Source organism: Rana temporaria, chromosome 6 (assembly GCF_905171775.1).
Source record: "Rana temporaria chromosome 6, aRanTem1.1, whole genome shotgun sequence".
Taxonomy (NCBI): domain Eukaryota; kingdom Metazoa; phylum Chordata; class Amphibia; order Anura; family Ranidae; genus Rana; species Rana temporaria.
The window spans coordinates 131,721,034-131,748,362 of NC_053494.1; the positions used below are offsets into that span (position 1 = coordinate 131,721,034).

Genomic DNA, 27,329 nt, shown 5'->3' on the forward strand with positions numbered 1-27,329 from the left:
CTAATCTCATGCCGAGATATTCCAACTGCTTTGTGGGCTGGAAAGCTGACTTTTCTCGATTTAGGACCCAGCCGAACCTCTCGAGGTATTGGACCGTGAGGGCCACTGCTCGCTCCAAGCCGGGAGACGAGTGATCTATGACTAGGAGGTCGTCCAGGTATGCTAGGATCGTGACCCCTTGGATCCTTAGTTTGGCTAGGATTGGAGCTAGGACCTTCGTGAACACCCGGGGGGCCGTAGCCAACCCGAAGGGAAGCGCCACGAATTGGAAGTGACGCGAAGCCACCATGAAGCGTAGATATCTTTGATGTGGCTGATAAATTGGAACATGAAGGTAGGCATCCTTTATGTCTATGGACGCCATGAAGTCGTCCTTCTGGAGTGTGGCAGCTGCTGACCGCACGGATTCCATCCGAAATGAGCGGATCTTTAGATATGCATTTACCATCTTTAGGTCCAAAATTGGCCTGACATCTCCATTGGATTTTGGGATGATGAATAGGTTGGAGTAGAAACCCAGCCCCTGTTCCAGGACTGGTACCTCTACTATTACTTCCTGGGAAAGTAGATGATCTAATGCCGATCTTAATGCGGCTCCCTTTTCCGGATCGTTTGGAATCCTCGACTTCTGGAAATGAGGAGGAGGAAACCTTAGGAAATCTAATTTGTAGCCTGTGGCCACGGAAGACCGTACCCACTCGTCGGGAATGCTGGCTTCCCAAATCTCTGAAAAGAGTCGCAGCCTTCCCCCCACCTTCGTGGGTGGGGGCGCCCCTTCATAAGGTTGGCTTGGGGGCTGGTTTTGCTGGTTTGCGAAACCACTGCCTTTTGCCTCTAACAGCCTGTCCTTGTGATCTGCTGTTGAAGCCGAAGTTTGCTTTTGCAGGAGGCCGTCGATACTGCTTGGCATTAGAGGGCCCCTGCCCAGGGGAATACTGTCGTTTAAACGCAGGTCCCTGAACCTTCTTCTTAGTTGGCAAGAGAGTACTCTTGCCGTTTGAAATGGTCTGAATGTATTTATCTAGGTCTTCTCCGAAGAGTCGTCCTCCATGGAAGGGGAACCCTACCAGGAGCTTCTTGCATGGGGGCTCAGCCTCCCAGCTTTTTAACCATAAGAGTCTTCTCATATGGATAAGGGATAACGATAAACGTGACGCTTGCTGGATAGAATCCTTGATTGCGTCTACCGTAAAACATATGGCCTTAGGGACATCCGAAAATTTTTCTGCCTGCTGGGCCGGAATAAGTTTAAGCATCTGCTTAAATTGATCCGATAATGCTTGAGCGACCCCAATCGCAGCCACAGCTGGCTGTACTACTGCCCCTGCAGTAGTGAAGGAGTTCTTAAGTAGTGCTTCCAAGCGCTTATCAACTGGATCCTTGAACACCTGTATGTTTTCTACAGGGCATGTTAACGATCTGTTAACACATGAGATGGCTGCGTCCACTGCAGGAGTAGCCCATCTTTTGGAAAAATTTTCTTCCATAGGATATAGGACAGAGAACCTTTTAGGTGGTAAGAAGATCTTATCTGGCTTGTTCCAATCTTGGAACAAAATTCCCTCTAATAGAGGATGGATCGGAAACACAGCATTGCTTTGAGGCGCCCTCAGTGAGCCCAAAGCTGAAACCGTCGATACCTGGAGATCTGGTACTGGCAAGTTGAATGTCCTATGGACCAAGTCCGACAATCCTTGAATCCACCAGCTCTCCCTCAGGGAGACTGCCCCAGACTCCTCTGTATCCGGGTCTTCGATCCCTGAACCTACTTGGTCCGTGTCCAAGAGGTCGTCCAATTCCCCTGAGGAAAGGACCTCCTCTTCTGAGGGTCCGCGCTCGGGCGACGGAGATCTATTCCGCTTACTGCCCCGCATAGCTGCGGATATCATTTTTCCCATGCTTTTCTGCATCTCTTTTAAAGAGGTGAGTAATACCTCCTCCGTGACCATCTTAGGGTTGGACTGACCCGCGTCAGCTCCAGCCCCAGATCCCGATGGCCCCAAGGCTCCCTGTAGGGAAAACAGCGGCATACCATGGTACAATACCGAGGTACACCTGCTACCTATTGGTATTTGGAACTATAAAAGTTAATTGTCCAAACACCTGTTTGGGGGATAAAAAAAAATGCTTCCTCTCCCCTAGATGACTTTTTTTTTTTTTTTTTTCGTTTTTGTTTCAAATCCAGGAAAGAAAAAACATTCTGTCCCCCTGAGTAGTATTGCAAAGAAAAACTATGAGATGGAAAAGAAACAGCCTATTTCTAGGCTTGACAAAACAGTCCTCTGAAGACTGCAATATCCTTTCTGGCCACTGTGTGTCCTCGGCGCCCCGTGCTGCCGCTCTGGTCTTTCTCCTCAGTTCCAAAGTATTGATGGAACAAACAAGGAAGGGCCGCCCCTTCCTTTAAGCCACTGACCCGCCCTTCCCCCCCAGCAACCTCAAACAGGAAATGCCCCTCCCGACAGGGGGAGGGGGAGGGGGGGGGGATTTTGGGAGGAAGGGACCTCTCTGTTCCAGCAAACTGCAGCCTGGAACCATGAGGAGGTCAGCGTTTTGCCTGCTTGCAGGCTCTGAGGAGGAAGACTGAATGGAGCATCGCCTGGAGGCCTGCAGGTAAGCAAAGCTCTCTGACACACACATATATTTTTATATAACACAGGCCCCACTCAATGCTTTTCCAACACTACAAGGGAGGTCACATCTTATGGGGAATAATACATAGAGAGCCATCCTATCTTTATGATATGTGACTAGTTTGCCAGATGCAGTGCATAACTTTAGGCATGTCCCCTGTGACCCCCCAGAAAAAAACCTGCTAAGAACCAAGTTCCGCAAGTTTTCCCCTCACTTACCTGCTCCATGCCGCAGGACTTTGCCAAGCAAGAGGCCCAATCTTCCCCCATCTCCGTGGGGATGTCTAGACCTTCAGGCCCTGGGTTCCTATGAAGGATCCACTGTCCTGGGCCCATATAGCACCCTGGCAACAGAAAACTTTAGGTACCCAAAGGTTTCTAAGTTCTGGGCCCAGGGTCCAGCTCTCTAAAAAGAAAAGCATTATGGGCTATACCCCAAGGGTTTGGGGTCCGGTTACTGACCACTTTAGCGCTGAGGCTTTTTTGGACAGAACCGGTAGCTCACCTAATCCCAAGGATGCGGAGGCAAGCTAAACCATGACTAACACCTAAGACACTGGCGTAAAAACTGAGGTACTCCTCCTATGGGAGGGGGTTATATAGGGAGGGGCATTTCCTGTTTGAGATTGCCAGTGTCTACACCTGAAGGTACTCCATATAACCCATATAGTAATGAATGCCGCTCTGTGTCCCGTGATGTACGATAAAGAAACTATGTTTTTTTTATTTTCCTTGCATGTCCCCCTCAGATCTACAGCTAAAGCACTTTCAAGTGCACTTGTAGTGCAAAGTGGATTTGCCCTTCTCACTCTATAGACACTTAACTCTTTAAAGGGTTATAATCCACCTACATATCCCCTTTTGTAAAGACATAATTCATACACATCTCCATCTGTACAGACTTAATGGTAGTGGTGCAACGGATCGTCATTGATCCGTGATCCGAACCGAAAAACATTGATCCGAACCGCACACACGTGTTCCGAGGATTGATTTCTGAAAAAAAAAGTTGTTGCGCATGTTCAGTCCACACACAGCGTGGTCATGGCGAGCGGAGGAACTTGAACGCCTCGCGTCATTTAAATCCCCTGTATGGGAGCATTTTGGCTTCCCTGTCAAATAGTGGTGCAACGGATCACAGTTGATCCATGATCCGAACGGGTCACCCCCTTCGGATCAGCACACACTGTGATCCGCGGATCGCCGCGGCTCCAGAGCTAGGCCAAAGCCGCGGCCTTTCCTAATGTTATGGCCTAACTCCGGAGCCGTGTCCATCTTGGTACACCCAGCGGCGACCCTCCTCTCTGTTTACACGTACAGAGAAGGAGGAGCCAGCACTCATGGGACACACCGCTGGGGGGGGGGGGGGTCTGTCTGTACTACCTGTGGGGGGGGTCTGTACTACCTGGGGGGTGCCTGTACTGAGAGGAGGGGGTGTCTGCACTGATATGGGTATCTGCACCGAGGGGGTTCTTTACTGAGGGGGGACTATAGTTGGTGGGAGGGGAGGCGACACCATTTTTTTCTGCACCGGGTGATGTCACTGCAGTGGGGGAGATGTGGATATTACAGTGGGGGGATGTGAATATTACAGTGGGGGAGAATTTTTTTTTTTTTGCCAATCCGAAAAATTATCCGATCCGTGACTCATGATCCGAGGAATGATCCGAACTGTGAGTTTTTTGATCCGTTGCACCCCTACTTAATGGTGGTGATACACAAAGTGATTCATAATCAATCTAGATACAAGTGAGAACAAACAAGCCTTTCACCATCAAAATATTACGAAAAATACAACACACAGTATTGTTGTGATCGACCAAAAATATTGATTAAACAAATGATCAGTAGTAAATGAACGTTTATTTTGTCACCTTTCACACTGGGGCGGGGGCAGCGTCGACAGCAAAGCGCCGCTATTTTTAGCGTGCTTTACCGTCAATTTCGCTGCGCTATTCGGCCACTAGCTGGGCGCTTTAACCCCTGCTAGCGTCCGAGAAAGGGTTAAACCACTGGGGCGCTTTGCCAGCGGTATAGCCGCGCTGCCCCATTGATTTCAATGGGCAGGAGCGGTGGAGAAGCAGTATACACAGCACTCCTTCACCGCTCCACAGATGCTGCTAGCAGGACTTTATTATCCTGCTAGCGCACCGCTCCAGTGTAAAAGCCCTCAGAGCTTTCAACATGGAGAGACAGCAGCGGCTGTTTCAGGACGCTTTGTAGGCACTATTTTTAGCATTATAGCGCCTGCAAAGCGACCCAGTGTGAAAGGGGTCTTTAAGCGGGGTCGTTTAATAGATCTGTAACATAATTGTTTTTTCTGCACACAGACACACACACACACACACACACACACACACACACACACACAGATATTTGAGCAATCAGAAGCAGGCAACATTTCGTCACAGTCAATAGATGTGGAAACGTAGAAACAGATCAAGGGCTCTCTAATTTGATGGAAAGCAGGGTTACTGATTTGTGATGTTTATTCAATCACTTTAGACACATTGGTGTCCGTTTATGAAGCAGTGGAAAATTTCCACGGCTCCATTCTCCGGCATTCACAGAGGAGAGCTCTCTACGAGTGCCAGTTTATGTAGTGGTGTAGATCGCTTCTCCTTTTATGAAGGGAAGTACGCCCCCTGATACTGGAATCTCGGGAGACATAGTGAGATTACTGTACCAGAAATTCACTGAAAACACTGAATTGTCCATTTATTAAGCAGTGATAAATCATCACTACTCAGTACACGGACAGACGGCCCACCTCATGTTCATAAAATAGTCTATATACAGTAAAACCTTGGTTTAGGAGTAACTTGGTTTGAGAGCGTTTTGCAAGAAAAGCAAAACACCACTGAGTGATCATATTGATATATGTGAGTGGCTACCCTCATCCACTGATCTCCAGGTGTAAACAATCCTTTCTTTGCAGCACTTACCTCTGTATAGAGATCCAGCTGACTCTCACTTCTATATGTACAGCCCCCTCATTCCCATGCCTGTCCTCACACAGTCCCATATACCAGTGGTCATCAACCCTGTCCTCAGGACCCACTAACAGGCCAGGTTTGTAAGATAACTGAAATACATCGCAGGTGATATCATTTGCTGATCAGTGATTGCAGTATTCTAGTCTGCATCTCCCCAAGGTAATACATAAAACCTGGCCTGTTAGTGGGCCCTGAGGACAGGGTTGAGGCCCCCCATCATATACTGTACATCAATGTGTATCCAGAAACAGCCCATTTAGAGTTGACACCTCATTACTTTTAACCCCAAACACATATTAATTACACAGGTTCTTTGGCTGATTAACCACTTGACAACTGGGCACTTAAACACCCTTAATAACCAGACCAATTTTCAGCTTTTGGTGCTCTCACGTTTTGAATGACAATAACTCAGTCATACAACATTGTAACCAAATGAAATTTTTGTCCTTTTTTTCCCACAAATAGAGCTTTCTTTTGGTGGTATTTGATCACCTCTGCGGTTTTTATTTTTTTCGCTATTAATGAAAAAAGAACGAAAATTTTGTAAAAAAATGAATTTTTCTTCATTTCTATCATATCATTTTGTAAAAAAGTAATTTTTCCTTATACATTTGGCCTAAAATGCATACTGCTACATATTTTTGGTAAAAAAAAAAAAAAAAATTGGATATTATTTAGTCTGGGTGAAAGTTATAGGGTCTACAAGCTATGGTACCAATTTCTGAAAATTGAACAATTTGATCACACCTGAATTACTGACAGCTTCTCTCATTTCTTGAGACCCTAACAAGCCAATAAAGTACAAATACCCCCCAAATGACCCCTTTTTGGAAAGTAGACATTCCAAGGTAGTTAGTAAGAGTCATAGTTAGTTTTTTGAAGTTGTCATTTGTTCCCACAATTCTTTGCAAAATTAAGATTTTTTTTTTTTTTTTTTTTTTCATACCAATATTGTCATTATAACAGGTTATTTCTCTCACATGACATGTATATTCCACAAATGACACCCCAAAATATATTCTGCTGCTCCTCCTGAGTATGGCGATACCACATGCGTGAGACTTTTACACAGCGTGGCCACATACAGAGGCCCAACACCGAAGTAGCAACTTCAAGCATTCTAGGAGCATAAATTACACATCTAATCTCTCAACCACCTATTACACTTTTGAAGGCCCTGGAGCACCAGGACAATGGAAACGCCCACAAAGTGACCCCATTTTGGAAAGCTAACACCCCAACGTATAATCTATGAGGCATAATGAGTCTTTTGAACAGTTCATTTTTTTCCAGATGTTCTTGGAAAATGTGGAAAAAAATAAAAACGCATTTTTTTTACAGAAAGTTGTCCATTTATAGGATATTTCCAACACATAGCATGTACATAGAAAAAATTACACCCCAAAATATATTCTGCTGCTCCTCCTGAGTATGGCGATACCACATGTGTGAGACTTTTACACAGCGTGGCCACATACAGAGGCCCAACACCGAAGTAGCAACTTCAAGCATTCTAGGAGCATAAATTACACATCTAATCTCTCAACCACCTATTACACTTTTGAAGGCCCTGGAGCACCAGGACAATAGAAACGCCCACAAAGTGACCCCATTTTGGAAAGCTAACACCCCAACGTATAATCTATGAGGCATAATGAGTCTTTTGAACAGTTCATTTTTTTCCAGATGTTCTTGGAAAATGTGGAAAAAAATAAAAACGCATTTTTTTTTACAGAAAGTTGTCCATTTATAGGATATTTCCAACACATAGCATGTACATAGAAAAAATTACACCCCAAAATATATTCTGCTGCTCCTCCTGAGTATGGCGATACCACATGTGTGAGACTTTTACACAGCGTGGCCACATACAGAGGCCCAACACCGAAGTAGCAACTTCAAGCATTCTAGGAGCATAAATTACACATCTAATCTCTCAACCACCTATTACACTTTTGAAGGCCCTGGAGCACCAGGACAATGGAAACGCCCACAAAGTGACCCCATTTTGGAAAGCTAACACCCCAACGTATAATCTATGAGGCATAATGAGTCTTTTGAACAGTTCATTTTTTTCCAGATGTTCTTGGAAAATGTGGAAAAAAATAAAAACGCATTTTTTTTTACAGAAAGTTGTCCATTTATAGGATATTTCCAACACATAGCATGTACATAGAAAAAATTACACCCCAAAATATATTCTGCTGCTCCTCCTGAGTATGGCGATACCACATGTGTGAGACTTTTACACAGCGTGGCCACATACAGAGGCCCAACACCGAAGTAGCAACTTCAAGCATTCTAGGAGCATAAATTACACATCTAATCTCTCAACCACCTATTACACTTTTGAAGGCCCTGGAGCACCAGGACAATAGAAACGCCCACAAAGTGACCCCATTTTGGAAAGCTAACACCCCAACGTATAATCTATGAGGCATAATGAGTCTTTTGAACAGTTCATTTTTTTCCAGATGTTCTTGGAAAATGTGGAAAAAAATAAAAACGCATTTTTTTTACAGAAAGTTGTCCATTTATAGGATATTTCCAACACATAGCATGTACATAGAAAAAATTACACCCCAAAATATATTCTGCTGCTCCTCCTGAGTATGGCGATACCACATGTGTGAGACTTTTACACAGCGTGGCCACATACAGAGGCCCAACATCCAAGAAGCACCATCAGGTGTTCTAGGGACATAAATTACACATCCAATTTCCTTACAATCTATCACATTTTTGAAGGGCCTTCATATTTCTAACACAGCATGTACATACCAAGAATTACACCCTAAAATACATTCTGCTGAGTAATGGGTAAAAAAAAAAGAAGATTACCTGTGGTTTTAGTAGTGCAATTGTCCACAGAAGGAGAGCCCCGATCCAGGCAGCAGGCAGGGACGTGGTCACTGGTCAGCGACAGTGAATGGAATTGTCCAGGCAGCAGGCAGGAATATTGTCCATAGTCAGTACAGTGCCAGCAGTGGCAAAATATTTGTCCTGGTAGGAACATGGTCCAAGTAGCGGGCCATGGGTAGGGGAATGGGGACAGGGGTAGAGGCTTCTCCCACCCAAATCTCTTTGAAGCCTCCGGGCAACCAGACCCTAATCCGGGAATGAGAAAACTAAAAAATTAGTTTTTTCATCCAGAAAAACAATTCTGGAGCCCCTCACATATGTGAGACCCCTGTGTTCCCACTAGTATAGCAGGGTAAAAGATCAATCCAAGGGGCAGGCAAAAAACGTGGTCAAACAGTCCAGGGTCAGTTCCAGAGCAGGCAGAGGTAGGTACAGTTTAGGGTTAGGCAAAAGAGTGGTCGTATAACAAGCCAGGGTCAGTTCCAGAGAAGGCAGAGGTATGTTTAGGGTTAGGCAAAAGAGTGGTCGTATAACAGGCCATGGTCGGTTCCGGAGAAGGCAGAAGTATGTTTAGGGTTAGGCAAAAGAGTGGTTGTATAACAGGCCATGGTCGGTTCCGGAGAAGGCAGAGGTATGAGTGCAGTGGCATAAGGGGTGTGGGGGGGGGGGAAAGTACAGGAAATTAGAATTGCGTTTACCATACGTCCCTAATAATGAAGAAACGTATGGTAACGGCGGAAACATGTTCCAATACAGAGGCCTGGTTGGGAAGGACAATCGGGACAGTAATATGTGGTGTCTTTTCTAATTCCTCTTCTGGAGCACACCCGGCACCTCTTCTGATGTCTGTTGCCTGTTTCACGGGAGGGGGTTTGCTCAGGAAAGTGACGCTCGTGCAGTCTGCTCACAGAATCAGAGCGAATATTTTCCGGTGGGTTTTCAGGGTACAAAAGGGCGGTGATGACTTCTTCTTGATAGTCTAGATATGATACGGGGTTCTCGGATGATTTTTTGTAAATTACATAGGAATTGTAGAAGGCCAAACTAAAAAAATAAATGGACACTTTCTTGTACCAGTGGCGGGATTTTCTTGTGGGCAGGTAGGGTTCTAACATCTGGTCGTTGAAGTCCACTCCCCCCATGAACAAATTATAGTCATATATGCATTTTGGTTTTTGGATTGGGCCGGTTCTTTTGGGGACTTCCACGTGGGTGTCATTGTGGATTGATGAAAGCATGTGGACGTTCCGTTTGTCCCTCCACCTGACAGCCAATATCTCCTGGTTCCTCAATGCTGCAGACTCCCCTCGTCTGAGCTTTTGATCCACCAGTTTTTGCGGGAAGCCTTTCCTGTTGGGTCTTATTGTGCCACATGCTGGGGTATTCTGAAGGTAAAGACAGCGAAACAGGGGCAAGCTGGTGTAGAAATTATCCACATAAAGGTGGTATCCCTTTCCAAAGAGTGGATACATCAGATCCCAGACCACTTTTCCGCTGACTCCCATATACTCTGGACATTCAGGGGGATGCAGTTGGGAGTCCTTTCCTTCATACACCATGAACGAGTAGAGGTACCCTGTGGCTCTGTCGCAAAGCTTGTACATTTTGACCCCATATCGGGCCCTTTTGCTGGGGATGAACTGCTTGATGCCCAGCCTGCCTGAGAATTTGACAAGGGACTCGTCCACAGATATGTTCTGGTCAGGGGTATATAATTGGGGAAATTGTTGAGCGAAAAAATTTAGAAGTGGCCGAATTTTATATAGCTTGTCAAAAGCAGGGTCATTTCGGGGGGGGCACTGGGCGTTGTCGTTAAAGTGGAGGAACCGCATAATTATTAAATATCGGGATCTTGGCATAAGGGAGGAGAAGAGTGGCATGTGGTGAATGGGTTTGGTGGACCAGTAGGAGTACAATTGGTTTTTTTTTGAAAGTGCCATAGTAAAGGTTAGGCCTAAGAACATTTTAAATTCGTCCACGGTTAGTTCTCTCCACTCAAAGGGGCGGGCATATCTGGAACCAGGGTTACTTCTTACGTACTGTTGTGCGTAGAGATTGCACTGGGCCACAATGGAGGAAAGGAAATCTTCGGTGAAAACTAAATTAAAAAAATTTATCATAGAAAAGTTTTCTGTGTTCACCTGGACACCTGGCTGGGCAGTGAAGGGGGGGATATTTGCTGCTCCGGAATTGGGGGGAAGCCACAGGGGGTTTTGAAGGCCATAGGGAAGGCTGGCATGGCCCCTATCCCTTTGGGGCTGAGATGACACCCTACTGGTGGACGGCACAGCTCTTGAGGTGGACGGCACAGCTCTTGAGGTGGACGGCACAGCTCTTGAGGTGGACGGCACAGCTCTTGGGGTGGACGGCACATCGCTTGGGGTGGACGGCACATCGCTTGGGGTGGACGGCACAGCGCTTGGAGTGGACGGCACAGCGCTTGGGGTGGACGGCACATCGCTTGGGGTTGTAGGCACAGCGCTTGAGGTGGACGGCCCTGCGCGTCTGGGAGTAGGCCGCTTCTCCACGCCAGCACCCCTTTTTTTCCTGGGCACATGTTCTTCTTCAGACTCTGAATCGGACCCACTGTCTATAACGGGTTCATAGGCCGAATCAGAATCGGACAGAGACTCCTCGCTGCTCTCATCGCTCATGGCAAGTAGAAGATGTACGGCCTGCTCGCCGGTAAAGAATTTTTTTGCCATACTGGTGGCTGGTGAGGCTGTACTGCAGAGTACTGTGGTGGCACTGGTGGACACAGGTGGGCACAGGTGGCACTTATGTGCACTGTAGTGGCACGGGTGTGGCTCTGGTGGGCACAGGCGGCACTGGTGGGCACAGGCGGCACAGGTGGCTCTGGTGGGCACAGGTGGCTCTGGTGTGCACCGATTAGCAGCACTGGTGGACACAGGCAGCACTGGTGGGCACAGGCAGCACTGGTGGGCACAGGCGGCACTGGAGGGCACAGGCGGCACAGGCGGCACTGGTGGGCACAGGCGGCACTGGTGGGCGCAGACGGCACTGGTGGGCGCAGACGGCACTGGCGGGCGCAGACGGCACTGGCGGGCGCAGGCGGCACTGGCGGGCGCAGGCGGCACTGGCGGGCACAGGCGTCACTGGTGGGCACAGGCGGCACTGGTACGGCACTGTTGTGGCAATATTATAGGACTCTGGTGACTGGTGCGGCTCTGGTGACACTGGTGCGGCTCTGGTGACACTGATGCGGCACAGATGTGGCACTGTTGGGCACAGATGTGGCACTGTTGGGCACAGATGGGCACAGATTGGGCACAGATGGGCACAGATTGGGCACTTTAGGCACAGATTGGGCAATTTAGGCACAGATTGGGCACTTTAGGGCACAGATTGGGCACTTTAGGGCACAGATTGGGCACTTTAGGGCACAGATTGGGCACTTTAGGGCACTTTAGGGCACAGATTGGGCACTGATGTGACACTATCGGCAATAGAACACTCACAGTTTATCTCCTCTTCTCTCCCGCTGATACTGTGTGAGGAGAGGAGAGGAGGTAAACTTTCCCTGACCTCCTGTGTTTACATTGTGATCGCGCCGTCATTGGACGGCGCGATCACAAGGTAAATGACCGTTGTTGCTGGTCATTTACCTAGATCTGTGTAGCGCCGGGTCTCATAGACCCGGCGCGCACAGAAATTTCTGTGTGCGCGCCCGAGGCGGCGCGCATTGCTGCTTCTGCGGGGCGCCGTTTCAGAACGGCGACCCCCAGTTAAGCATCCACCTTGCCGCCGTTTCCAGACGGCGGCTGGTGGCGAAGAGGTTAAGGTGGTAGTTAAATCCACTTAGTGCCTTATCTGTAATCAATTAGCATCATAACCTGTTTAATTATACACTTAAAGCGGTGGTTCCCCGTGATTGTGCCCAGCCGTGCCATTCTGCCGACGTATATCGGCGTTAGGTGGTTCCCCTAAAAATAAACTTTTAACATTGCTTTTCCCAAATTAATTACGATTAGAATCGGCTGGTTTTATTAAAAAAAAAAAAAACGTCCGTACATACCGTTTGCTATATTCGTTCCCACCGCCACTTCCGGGTACGATGCTGGCGTGGGCGTTCCTAATTGATGGACAGGCATCCGACCGACGCATACATCGCGTCACGAGATGCCGAAAGAAGCCGAACGTCGGTGCGCATGCGCCGTATAGAGCCGCACCGACGTTCGGCTTCTTTCGGCATCTGGTGACGCGATGTATGCGTCGGTCGGATGCCTGTCCATCAATTAGGAACGCCCACCGCCAGCATCGTACCCGGAAGTGGCGGTGGGAACGAATATAGCAAACGGTATGTACGGACGTTTTTTTTTTAATAAAACCAGCCGATTCTAATCGTAATTCATTTGGGAAAAGCAATGTTAAAAGTTTATTTTTAGGGGAACCACCGCTTTAAGGACCACCTAACGCCGATATACGTCGGCAGAATGGCACGGCTGGGCACAATCACGTACCTGTACGTGATTTTTAAATTCCCAGCCGTGGGTCGCGGGTGCGCCCCCCGGTCCGAAGCACCGTGGCCGCAGGACCCGCGGACCCGATCGCCGCTGGAGTCCCGCTATCGTTCAAAGGAGCTTAAGAACGGGGAGAGGTGTGTATAAACGCACCTTCCCCGTTCTTCACAGTGGCGCCGTCATTGATCGTCTTTTCCCTGATATAGGGAAAAATTATTCATAAAAATGTAATAAAACTATTGGGAGCCACGTCGCACGATCGCGCAATTGTCAGTTAAAGCGACGCAGTGCCGAATCGCGAAAAGGGGCCTGGTCCTTTACCTGCATATTGGTCTGGGTCTTAAGTGGTTAATATGTGTTTGGGTTTAAAGGGATGAGGTGGCAACTCTAAGCCCTATGTATGGACAAAACCCATGTTCTTTCCCATATGTACCCACTAAGACTGGGCTCAGGCGTGTTCGGATTGAACATGCCAGGAAGCCGGAACTGCCAATCATAGGCAGCGTGTGTAAGTATGTGCAGCCGTCGGTCGGGAAATGCCTCAAGCCCACGATTAGCGGTGCGCAGTGACAGCTTCCTGGCAGGTGTGATCCGAACACACCCGAGCCCATCACTAGTATACACATAACCCATTCTCACCTCTCTACAAACACACACATAACTAGAGTTGAGCGGACACCTGGATGTTCGGGTTCGGGTCCGAACCCGAACTTAAAAAAAGAGGTTCGGGAACCCGAACCCCATTGTAGTCAATGGGACACTGACTTTTAGAAAAAAAATGTGCGGAGGTCCCCGCAATTTCAATAACCAGACCCTTTAGGTCTGGTATGGATATTAAGGGGAACCCCGCCGTCAATTTAAAACAAAAATGACGTGCGGTTCCCCCTAAATATCCATAACCAGACCCGTTATCCGAGCACGTTGACCTGGCCGGCCGCAGAAAAGAGGGGGGGACAGAGTTCGGCCCCCCCTCTCTCCTGAACCGCACCAGGCCACATGCCCTCAACATGGGGAGGATGTCCCCATGTTGATGGGGACAAGGGTCTCATCCCCACAACCCTTGCCCGGTGGTTGTGGGGGTATGCGGGCGGGAGGCTTATCAGAATCTGGAAGACCCCTTTAACAAGCCCAGGAAGAGGGAAGCCGGGGCTTACCCAGTGACGTAGCAGAGGGTACATCAGAGGGTGCGGGGTCACGTGACGGGTGGCCCTGCCTCCTCTATATAAGTAATGTCACAGCTTCAGCACGTCATTCGCTGGGCTGTGTCCAGCGGTGAGAGGAGGTCGGGGATGCTGTGCTCCGGATGAATGGATCTTCTCATCGCTGGAGCGGAGATCACCCGTCGCTGGATCTTCTCATCGCTGGAGATCACCCGCAGCCGTCGCAGGATCAGGACAACGTTGAAGCAGGAAGCCGGGAACGAGTGGATTATCACCGCTGGAGTTTTTTTATTTTCTTTTTTATTAATAAAGGACTTTATTCTACGGTGTGTGTGTGTGTTTTTTTACAAGACTTTACACTTCCTTCGTGAAATGGTAGGGGTACAGTGTACCCCATTACCATTTCACACAGGGGGGGGTCAGGATCTGGGGGTCCCCTTTGTTAAAGGGGTCTTCCAGATTCTGATAAGCCTCCCGCCCGCATACCCCCACAACCACCGGGCAAGGGTTGTGGGGATGAGACCCTTGTCCCCATCAACATGGGGACATCCTCCCCATGTTGAGGGCATGTGGCCTGGTGCGGTTCAGGAGAGAGGGGGGGCCGAACTCTGTCCCCCCCTCTTTTCTGCGGCCGGCCAGGTCAACGTGCTCGGATAACGGGTCTGGTTATGGATATTTAGGGGGAACCGCACGTCATTTTTGTTTTAAATTGACGGCGGGGTTCCCCTGAATATCCATACCAGACCTGAAGGGCATTTTTTTTCCCGAACTCCGATCCCGGACCGAACTTTTGCCAATTATTCGGGTCCGGGAAAAACCCAAAGTCCATACTGAACCCGAACTTTACAGTTCGGGTTCGCTCAACCCTACACATAACCCATGGCCATACCTCTACAGTGGGGCGAACAAGTATTTGATACACTGCTGATTTTGCAGATTTTCCCATTTACAAAGCATATAGAGGTCTGTAATTTATCATAGGTTTTCAACTGAATCGAAAACAAAAATCCAGAAAATCACATTGTATGATTTTTAAGTAATTAATTTGCATTTTATTGCATGACATAAGTATTTGATACATCAGAAAAGCAGAACTTAAGGAGTTGTAAATAAACCTGCCTGTTTACGCTGCTCTGTCTAAGATGTGATTAGCTGTGTATGTCTGATCGTTGAATTTATCTGTCTTACTATTGGACGCTGTATTTTGTTTTTGAAAATCTTTCATAAATAAACAATAAAAAAAAAAAAAAAAAGGAGTTGTAAAGAAAAAAAAAAAAAATCACCTTAAAGGGTCACTAAAGGAAAACATTTGTTTAGCTAAAATGACTGTTTACAGGGTATAGAGACATAATAGTTAACTGATTCCTTTTAAAAATGATTAAAAATAGATAAAAACTAATCATATAATGTACCTACAGTTTCGTTTTTGCTGTTGTTTCCTGGTTCTCTGATGTACAGATCAGTGATGGTTTGGAAAACTAAACTGGATTGGTGCTGAGGGGTTTTAGACACACAGTAATCACACCTCCTTGATTAGTGACCACAGTGAGAAATCTCCCAGTACTGTGGTGATCAGGAAACAGACAACCAGGAAGTGTCCAGAACAGAAAAGAATTACAGCAACATCAAAGCAAAAACGAACAATGAGGACATGAAACCAGGACTGCAGTAAGGTAAAGGAAGCTATTTAGCTAAAAAAAAAAATTTCCTTTAGTGACCCTTTAATGCAATCTATGCATTAAGGTGAAAAAACATCTCCTGCTGCCGGCCCGAGCCCCCCTTATACTTACCTGACCCCTCTAAAGTCCCGCGCGGTCACGATATCCTATTCGCCGCTCAGCCTGGCCGCTGATTGGCTAGAGCGGATGGATTGAGAGCAGCACAGCCATTGGCTGGCGCTGCTGTCAATCACATCCAGTGACGCGGCGTGCCGAGGCCGAGTGATACAGTGAGCGGCTATGGCCGCTCACTGTATCACGGGAGCACGCCCGCAATTAGTGACCACCATGCAACCTCTCGCATGACTGTGGTTACTAATTACGGGCAGGACCAGAGCCAGCCGCCGAGGGACCCCAAAAGACGTGGATCGGGGCCACTCTGTGCAAAACAAACTGCACAGTGGAAGTAGAAGTATGTTTGTTATTTAAAAAAAAAAAAAATTCCTTTAGTGACTCTTTAATATTTGGTGCAGAAACCTTTGTTTGCAATTACAAAGATCATACGTTTCCTGTAGTTCTTGACCAGGTTTGCACACACTGCAGCAGGAATTTTGGCCCACTCCTCCATACAGAGCTATTTCAGATTCTTCAGGCTTCGCTGGGCAATACGGAAAATGTTCTATTGGGTTCAATTCTAGAGATTGGCTAGGCCACTCCAGGACCTTGAGATGCTTCTTACGGAGCCACTCCTTAGTTGCCCTGGCTGTGTGTTTCGGGTCGTTGTCATGCTGGAAGACCCAGACACAACCCATCTTTAATGTTTTTACTGAGGGAAGGAGGTTGTTGGCCGAGATCTTGCGATACATGGCCCCATTCATCCTCCCCTCAATACGGTGCAGTCGTCCTGTCCCCTTTGCAGAAAAGCATCCCCAAAGAATGATGTTTCCACCTCCATGCTTCACAGTCAGGATGGTGTTCTTGGGGTTGAACTTATCCTTCTGCTTCCTCCAAACACGGCACGTGGAGCTTAGACAAAAAAAGCTCTATTTTGGTACCATCAGACAACGTGACCTTCTTCCATTCCTCCTCTGGATCATCCAGATGGTCATTGGCAAACTTCAGACGGGCCTGGACATGCGCTGGCTTTGAGCAGGGGGACCTTGCGTGTACTGCAGGATTTTAATCCATGATGGCGTAGTGTGTTACTAATGGTTTTCTTTGAGACTGTAGTCCCAGCTCTCTTCAGGTCATTGACCAGGTCCTGCCATGTAGTTCTGGGCTGATCCCTCACCTTCTTCATGATCATTGATGCCCCACGAGGCGAGATCTTGCATGGAGCCCCAGACCGAGGGAGATTGACCGCCATGTTAAACTTCTTCCATTTTCTAATAATTGCGCCAACAGTTGTTGCCTTCTCACCAAGCTGCTTGTCTATTGACCTGTAGCCCATGCCAGCCTTGTGCAGGTCCACAATGTTATCCCTGATGTCCTTACACAGCTCTCAGGTCTTGGCCATTGTGGAGAGGTTGGAGTCTGTTTGATTGAGTGTGTGGACAGGTGTCTTTTATACAGGTAACGAGTTCAAACAGGTGCAGTTAATACAGGTAATTAGAGGAGAACAGCAGGGCTTTGTTTTTTTTAAATCACAGGTCTGTGCGAGACGGAATTCTTACTGGTTGGTAGGTGATCAAATACTTATGTCATGCAAATTAATAATTTAACAAAATCATACAATGTGACACATAATAACCCATGGCCATCCCTCTATGTACACATAACCCATGGTCACCCCTCTATGTACACACATAACCCATGGTCACCCCTCTATGTACACACATAACCCATGGTCACCCCTCTATGTACACACATAACACATGGTCACCCCTCTATGTACACACATAACCCATGGTCACCCCTCTATGTACACACATAACCCATGGTCACCCCTCTATCTACACACATAACCCATGGTCACCCCTCTATGTACACACATAACCCATGGCCATCCCTCTATGTACACACATAACCCATGTCCTTACCTCTAAACCTGAACACATGAATTACACAGGTTCTGAGGCTATTTTTTTTGCAGATAAGGCACCAAGTGAGATTAAATAGCACCTTAATCAACCACAGAACCTGTGTAGGTGTTCAGGTTTAAAGGGATGAGGTGGCAACCCTACATATCCCATGGTCACCCCTCTACGTACACACATACCCCCACAGTCACCCCTCTATGTGCACATACACCCCCACAGTCACCCCTCTATGTACACACATACCCCCACAGTCACCCCTCTACGTACACACATACCCCCACAGTCACCCCTCTACTTACACACATACCCCCACAGTCACCCCTCTACTTACACACATACCCCCACAGTCACCCCTCTACGTACACACATACCCCCACAGTCACCCCTCTACGTACACACATACCCCCACAGTCACCCCTCTACGTACACACATACCCCCACAGTCACCCCTCTACGTACACACATACCCCCATGGTCACCCCTCTATCTACTTACTTAACCCATGTAACCCTTTGATGAACACACATAACCCAAACTCGTCCTTCTTTGTACATCCATAGCCCAAGATCATCCCTCTATGTATACACACAACTCATACTTATTCCTCTATGTCCATCCATATTGCTCACCTCTCTATACACACACAAAGCCCATGCTAATCTCTCTATGTACACCCATAACTCATGGTCATTCCTCTATGTACAACAAAAACTCATACTCATCACTATATGCACAATCATACTGATTCTGTACACCCATAAACCATACTATATGCACACCCATACTCATTCCTCTGTGTATATCCATAACCCAAACTCATTCCTTTATGTACACCCATAAGCCATGGTTATTCCTTTATGTACACCCATAAGCCATGGTTATTCCTTTATGTACACCCATGAGCCATGGTTATTCCTTTATGTACACCCATGAGCCATGGTTATTCCTTTATGTACACCCATGAGCCATGGTTATTCCTTGATGTACACCCATAAGCCATGGTTATTCCTTTATGTACACCCATAAGCCATGGTTATTCCTTTATGTACACCCATAAGCCATGGTTATTCCTTTATGTACACCCATAAGCCATGGTTATTCCTTTATGTACACCCATAAGCCATGGTTATTCCTTTATGTACACCCATAAGCCATGGTTATTCCTTTATGTACACCCATAAGCCATGGTTATTCCTTGATGTACAATCATAAGCCATGGTTATTCCTTGATGTACAATCATAAGCCATGGTTATTCCTTAATGTACACCCATAAGCCATGGTTATTCCTTTTATGTACACCCATAAGCCATGATTATTCCTTTTATGTACACCCATAACCTATGCTCATCTCTCTGTGTACAGATTCAACCAACTCAAAACATCCTTTTTCTTCTGAAACCTCCTATTCTCCCAAAATACAACTAATTCACTCAGGATAGCCCCCAGCAGGAGCACTGGGTCCTTGTATCAATATTCAGACCAGAGACAAGGAGCAAGTCAATAGGCACTTATTCAGACCAAAAAAAAAGCCCTGGATTGTGTCCCACTCAGCAGAAAACAATGCCTGGAGTCAGACTCCTACCGGTAGTAAACAAGCTCTGGGTCCAGACACATAACTTGTACACCCACAATTCAGCTTCATCCTCTTCCCAGGAAGACCTCAACTCCATCCACAGACATTCCTCCACAGCTGTCAGACCCCCTGTCAGCCACATCCACTGACTCCCCTGTCAGCCACATCCACTGACTCCCCTGTCAGCCACATCCACTGACTCCCCTGTCAGCCACAACCACTGACTCCCCTGTCAGCCACAACCACTGACTCCCCTGTCAGCCACAACCACTGACTCCCCTGTCAGCCACAACCACTGACTCCCCTGTCAGCCACAACCACTGACTCCCCTGTCAGCCACAACCACTGACTCCCCTGTCAGCCACAACCACTGACTCCCCTGTCAGCCACAACCACTGACTCCCCTGTCAGCCACATCCACTGACTCCCCTGTCAGCCACATCCACTGACTCCCCTGTCAGCCACATCCACTGACTCCCCTGCCAGCCACATCCACTGACTCCCCTGCCAGCCACATCCACTGACTCCCCTGTCAGCCACATCCACTGACTCCCCTGTCAGCCACATCCACTGACTCCCCTGTCAGCCACATCCACTGACTCCCCTGTCAGCCACATCCACTGACTCCCCTGTCAGCCACATCCACTGACTCCCCTGTCAGCCACATCCACTGACTCCCCTGTCAGCCACATCCACTGACTCCCCTGTCAGCCACATCCACTGACTCCCCTGTCAGCCACATCCACTGACTCCCCTGTCAGCCACATCCACTGACTCCCCTGTCAGCCACATCCACGGACTCCCCTGTCAGCCACATCCACGGACTCCCCTGTCAGCCACATCCACTGACTCCCCTGTCAGCCACATCCACGGACTCCCCTGTCAGCCACATCCACGGACTCCCCTGTCAGCCACAACCACTGACTCCCCTGTCAGCCACATCCACTGACTCCCCTGTCAGCCACATCCACTGACTCCCCTGTCAGCCACATCCACTGACTCCCCTGTCATACACTTTAATGTACACTGGGCTCCTGCCGCTCAGAGTCTCACCTCTATTTCCCGGACGGGCTCGGAGGCGCCGGGTGGAGAAGGAGATCCATGTCCTCTTCTGCCCGGAGTCCACCCAACTTCCCGAGTTCAGTCCAACCCAACAATGACAGTATCCTCCGAGCTCAGCCGTCCATCCCCGGCATGGAGAGGAGCACACAATAATAAAGTATCGCTCACATCTGCTAGGCGTGACACCGTTACATTGTAGATCTAATTCTCAGGGACAATGAGAGCGCAGCCAGCATCCCCGGCATCTCTGTAGACGTGCACGCTCCGCGCTCGTCCCCGCTCACCACTAGGTGGTGCTGACTGAGCATGTGCGGACTTTCAGGGATGGAGAGTTTCAGTCACTTGATTATGGATGAAGAACCTGTCCTGAGAGGAGAATGGGTGTCAGTGCTGACTTACCTGAGAAAAAAATACAAACCGATAGAAAGACAGTGTTCAATAAAAAAAATAACCAACATAAATATGAATACAATAAATGTGTACATTTTATGTGCAAAGATTTAGTATAAAATAACTGCAAGGGTATATCATGTGTAAAGTCCATTACATGTGCAAATCCATCCACGGTGCAGTCCAATCTCCTATACTGTATATGACTACCAGGAGTGCAAAGGCCTCATGAACACTGCAGCTGTCAAATGTCCACTTTACTTTTTTTTCGGCCCCTAAACACCCCTCTGTTAGCGTATGTGTCCATGAACACATAGGCGTTAAGTGACAGAAATCTGAACGCACAAACGTTTGGGCGGTAAAAAAAAAAAAACGCACCTTGACCACTTGCCTACTCTGCACATACACCCCCTTCCTGCCCAGACGAGATTTTAGCTTCCGGCACTGCGTCGCTTTAACTGACAATTGCGCGGTCGTGCGACGTGGCTCCCAAACAAAATCGACGTCCTTTTTTTCCCCACAAATAGAAATTTCTTTTGGTGGTATTTGATCGCCTGTGCAGTTTTTATTTTTTGGGCTATAAATAAAAAAAGAGCGTCAATTTTGAAAAAAAAACACAATATTTTTTACTTTTTGCTATAATAAATATCCAATTTTTTAAAAAATATATATATTTTTCTCTCAGTTTAGGCCGATACGTATTATTCTACATATTTTTGGAAAAAAAAAATCACAATAACCTGGTTTGCGCAAAAGTTATATTGCCTACAAAATAGGGGACATAATGATTTTTTTTTTTTTTTTTTTACTAGGAATGGCTGCGATCTGCATTTTTTTCGGGACTGCAACATTATAGCGGACACATCGGACACTTTTAAAACTTTTTCTGGTACCATTCACATTTATACAGTGAACAGTGCTATAAATATGCATTGATTACTGTATAAATGTGACTGGCAGGGAAGGGGTTAACCACTAGGGGGCGGGGAAGGGGTTAAATGTGTAGCCTATTGAGTGTCCTAACTGTAGGGGGAGGGGGTGACTGGGGGAGTTGACCGATCTGTGTCCCTATGTACAAGAGACACAGATCGGTCTCCTCTCTCCCTGACAGGACGTGGAGCTCTGTGTTTACACAAAGAGCTCCACGTCCCTGCTCAGTTACTGGGCAATCGCGGGTGCCCGGCGGTTTAGACATTAAAGTGGAGGTTCACCCAAAAAATCTATTTCTAACATTACATTCAGCAGAGTTGTCCTAATGACAATCAGCTGTTTTTTTTTTTGTTTTTTTTCCATACATACCTTATTTTCACCGCCGCTTCCGGGGTATGTCTACTGCGGGACTGGGCGTTCCTATCTGATTGACAGGCTTCCGACCGTCGCTTACTACGCGTCACGAGATGCCGAAAGAAGCCGAACGTCGGTGCGCAGGCGCCGTATAGAGCCGCACCGACGTTCGGCTTCTTTCGGCAACTCGTGACGCGTAGTATGCGATGGTCGGAAGCCTGTCAATCATATAGGAACGCCCAGTCCCGGAGAAGACATACCCGGAAGCGGCGGTGAAATACGGTATGTACGGGGGAAAAAAAAACAACAACAGCCGATTGTCATTAGGACAACTCGGCTGAATGTAATGTTAAAAATAGATTTTTGGGTGAACCCCCACTTTAATGGCTGTGTGTTGAGTTATTTTGAGGGGACTGCAAATATACACTGTTATACACGCTGTACACTCACTACTTTACATTGTAGCAAAGTGCCATTTCTTCAGTGTTGTCACATGAAAAGATATAATAAAATATTTACAAAAATTTGAGGGGTGTACTCACTTCTGTGAGATACTGTATGCAGGGGTATTCACCACCACACATACAACCTAATGGAAACAGACTCATCAAATGGGGATAGCCAGTTAAATTATTATGATAGTCATACAGTTATATGTTGTAGGTTTATGAAAATAATACTAAATGCTGTATTTATCGGTGTATAACACGCACAGGCGTATAACACGCACCCTAACTTTAAGAGGGAAGTTTTAGGAAAAAAACATTCCACAGCCCCCTGCGTATAACACACAGGCACAGTTTAACCTTTTTTTTCAGGGTAAAAAAGTGAGTGTTATACGCCAATAAATACAGTAATACAACTGTTCCTGGCTCAAATAAATATATATTTTACTTAACTGCTTTGTGCCACAATATTGCCTAGAAGATCCCTTACCGCCTCTTCTGGATGTTTCCAAGCCGATGCTGCTCCTTCCTCAAGGTGCTACCTTAGCAGGTCAGGTGCTTGCTGAGGAGGCCCCAGCTCCCTGCTTATAGAAGTATGACTGGCTATGGCTCTCACCTGCCCTCAGTATCTCCTGTGAGACCAAGAAATTAGAGGAGTGCAGCCAAGATATCACTGAAGCGGTGGCCTCAGAATGGCCTCAGCCCCTCTGACACACCTGGTTAGCTAAAATCTCTGCAAGCACTTTTGAGGCCTGTTTCACACTGGTACGATTTGAGATGTGATTTGAGATGTCAAATCGCATCTCAAATCGGCAGCACTTGCCGGCAATGGCGCCGTCCTAATCGGTGCGATGCCGCATCTGCGGCGCTACACCGATTTCAAAAAGTAGTTCCTGTACTACTTTTTGCGATTTCGGGCCACGATTTACATTGACATCTGTGCAGAAACCTGCACAGATGTCTCTGAAATCGCGGCCGAAATCGGGACTGCCAGAGGGAGTGAAATCGTGCGAGTTCAGCTGAACTCGCAGGGCTTCACTCCCGCAGCCCAGTGTGAACCTGGGCTCAAGGACACAAGTAGAAAATACAGACACATCAGTAGTGATAAACAATATATTATCACGGTTAAAAATAAAGGCTTCTTTTTGTTGTTTATGGTTTCTGATCACATGCAGTCTTTTGTTCCTAATTTTTCTCATATGAAAATCGTACGAATTCGGTACACATGAAATTAAAATCATTCATTCTGGTCCTGTACAAGAAACATTTTGGAGTTTCGGAAATTTTTATTCAGAAGGTTGGAATCGCCTGTCGAAAGTTGTGTACATACTATAAGAAAATTGTACGATCATTCCTTAGACAAAAATGTTCACCCGATTTTCTTATAGTGTACACAGGGCTTTAGGCCAGGGATGTCCAATCTTTTGACTTTCCTGGGCCACGGTGGAAGAATAGAAATATTCTTGGGCAATACATAAAATGCACTAACAATAAGGATAGCTGCTGAGCAGAAGAAGTCATGCAGATCACAAGTTAAAGTGGTTGTAAACCATTATTTTTCATTTTTACCTACAGGTAAGCCTATAATACGGCTTACCTGTAGGTATAAAGAATATCTCCTAAACCTGTACGGTTTAGGAGATATTCCCCTCGCAAGGCGCCGCTGATTGCAGCGGCGCATGCGTAGGGGGGATCCACGGCGAAAGGACCGGCAGCCGCCGGACCTTGCCGCGTTTAAATCTCCCGCGCGCACGCTCCAGCCAATCACAGCGCTGGATCGGCGATACCCGGAAGACACGCCGGAGCAAGATGTGGACCAGGTAAGTGCTACACACCTCGTTCTGAGGTAAGTATTTCATAATCAGCTATTATGCGGTGCATACTAGCTGATTATGCCTTTTGCCTTGCAGGTTTAAAAAAATATATATATATATATGCGTTTTACAACCGCTTTAACAACCACTGATATAGATAATGTACCTATTTAAGTAATAAACCTTCATTTTTTTGTAATATTTTTTATTATAAAGGTAAAAGAGGGCAACATAAATCTAGTGCAATATACAACACTGTTTTTGCTAAACACATCAATATCTTGTTCGATGGACGGAGCAGCACCTCTCAATGAATTCTCAAGGTGCTCATCAGATATTTTGGCTCTAATTTTGCCCTTCGCGTGCTTCATCCTTGAAAATAGTTGCTCACAAATTTAGGCACTGCCGAAAACTGATGACATGAATAAGGCATGATTGTGAAGAGTGGGATATTTTTCTTTGGGAAAATAACAATGATAAAAGTCCAGTAAGGCTCCATTCATACTTGTGAGACTTGTCATACGACTTTGGACACAAGGCTGCATAACAAGTTGCAGCCAATGTATTTCAATGGAAGCTGTTCAAATAGATGCAACTTAAATTCGTAGCGACTTTAAAAAGATTCCTGCACTTCTTTGATTCGACTTTCATACGACTTGAGTGCCATAGACTTCCATGTAAACTTTCAAAAGTCAAAGGAAAGTCGCATCTTAATGTTATCAATGTGACAGTTGTGCAACAGTCAAAGTTATACCCATCCAAAGTTACATCAAAGTTGCAATGTAAAATCGCTATTGAAATTACACAACTTTGGAGTCACACAAGTTTGAATTGAGCCTAAAGAGACACTGTCAAATTTTTCTTCGGCTAAGCGTAAACAAATTTTTCCCCAAAAAATCCCCAAAATATCAAAATTTTTAAGTAAGTTTACGATTTTGTGTTGGGCCACATACATAGCCCCCTTGGGCCACAGGTCGGACACCCCTGGCTTAGGCATTCCCCAAACTCATCTCTATCCAAACTCTGAACTTGTGCTTTTTCTTTTTACTCTTTGTTTATGTGGGCTGGGAATGACAATGACCCAGTCCGGGTCATTCTCATTCCCAGCCCACATAAACAAAGAGGCGACCCGATCACAGCTCTGTGGAGTAAAAAAACAGCATAGCTTTGAAGTTTGGCTAGAGATGAGTGCAACACCATGCCATGGTGACTGCTGATCAAAGAGAGACTATGGTGGTGCTTCTTGGCTGTAAAGGATAGGAAGGTTTAGTTTCTGTTTTAAAGAATAAGTTCATCTTTGGTAACATGTTATATATTCCACCTGTTTTTTGCAGTGGCTGCTAGTGGTTTTTTTTTTTGGGGGGGGGGGGGTGGCAAACAACCATCCAATAGGATTGCCAGACATTTTGGCCAATCGGGAAACAGGTTTCATACCTGTATCACTATTAGCCGGGAGAAGGATCAGTGTTGCAAAAGAAAATTTTCATTCGCTGTTGCAACACACCTGGGTGGGCTCCAGACACAATGCTCTGCATCCCAAGCCCACCCTATTTTGAAGCTTATTGGAGCCTATGCTCTAATCAGTGCTTCAAAAATAAAAAAACCTGGCTGCTCTAATTCATATGCTCGGTGACCCGAAGTACTGTAGATTCATGCTATGCATATAGGGGGGTGGCGAGGATAGGGAGGGGCAACCTGCCGGGCACCCCAAATGGACAGGCTGCCTCTGGTTTTTAGGGTGGAACATGTAACATACAGCAGCTGCCCAATTCGCTGTCTCTAGTGATAATAAGTGGGGGACCTGCAAGGGTGATCCGCCCACTCTGCCGTGTCATTCATTCACACAGTTCTGTGAATGGGAAACTACAAGTACTGACAACCTTGTCGGCTTGTAATTCTCAATGAACTACCATGGCACTGTGACAGTTCATTGTCTCTTCCTGTCAGTGTGTATATGCCTGCCTGTATGAGGTACGAGTGGACAGATACACTGACAAGTCTGCAGGAGTCCTGCATGGCACCTGTAAAATTGCTGATTGCGGGTGCAATGTGTTACAGACTCTTAGTAAAAAATAATAATAATGAATGCAAATTTATTTATTTTTACCTGCAAAAATATGTGCATTAATAATTTATTGTGCATTTTTTTTTTAAATGTGAACTTATCCTTTAACTGGGCATCTGCATGACTAGTGCAAGGAAACCCATTCTAGTCTGTTATAAACTGAAGTGTTGTTAGGATCTTTTATTTTTTTCATAAAGAACTTAGTCCTAGTACATAGAATGGTACAGGTAAATCCCATCAGGCAAAACAATGTTAGCTAACAACCATAGTATACTCCATGACAACATACACTCCAGACATTACTTTATATAACAGGATTGTTTTTAGCATAGCTTACATCATGTTAGAAGTAACATTGTGTACTTATAAGCACACATATGCCAGGATCGTTACCATGAAGTCAGAGTCTCATAATCATGATCAAGCTGTGGGAGTATTCAGAGCTACATGCAGAAAGCAGCCGCAACCTCTTGGCAGCCCATACATGAATCAGATTTTTTTGTTCAACCAGCGGCTTGAAAAAAAAAGAAAAAGGATTCAACCCCCCATCCACACATTTGAGGTGAATGGGTGAATTCTCGACACTGAGTCATTGTATTCTGACAGTGAGAGACTACACTACAGTATGCATATTTGTAGGTATTTCTTGAGTATAAAATACAAATATTTTCCTGCACTGCTTAAATCTCTTCAGTAAATTGCATACTATGGAAGATAAATGTTATAAAATCAAAGAAAGTCAGAAAATAATAGAAAAATCATTTTTAACACATGCACAGCCCCACACATTTTTAGTGCATTAAAGTGGTTGTAAACCCTTTACAACCACTTTATGCTACAGATAAGCCTAAATTAAGGCTTA

The 27,329-nt window shown here is 46.4% G+C and overlaps 1 protein-coding gene across 1 annotated transcript in view; it reads right to left on the reverse strand.

The window, feature by feature from the left end:
* C6H3orf70 (chromosome 6 C3orf70 homolog) overlaps positions 1-20,784 on the reverse strand; it is a 169,389-nt gene extending 148,605 nt beyond the window's left edge. Inside the window, exon 1 of the mRNA XM_040357385.1 lies at positions 20,460-20,784. The gene's annotated coding sequence lies outside the window, so the exon portion shown is untranslated. The remainder of the gene's footprint in view (positions 1-20,459) is intronic.
* Positions 20,785-27,329: the final 6,545 nt, after the last annotated feature.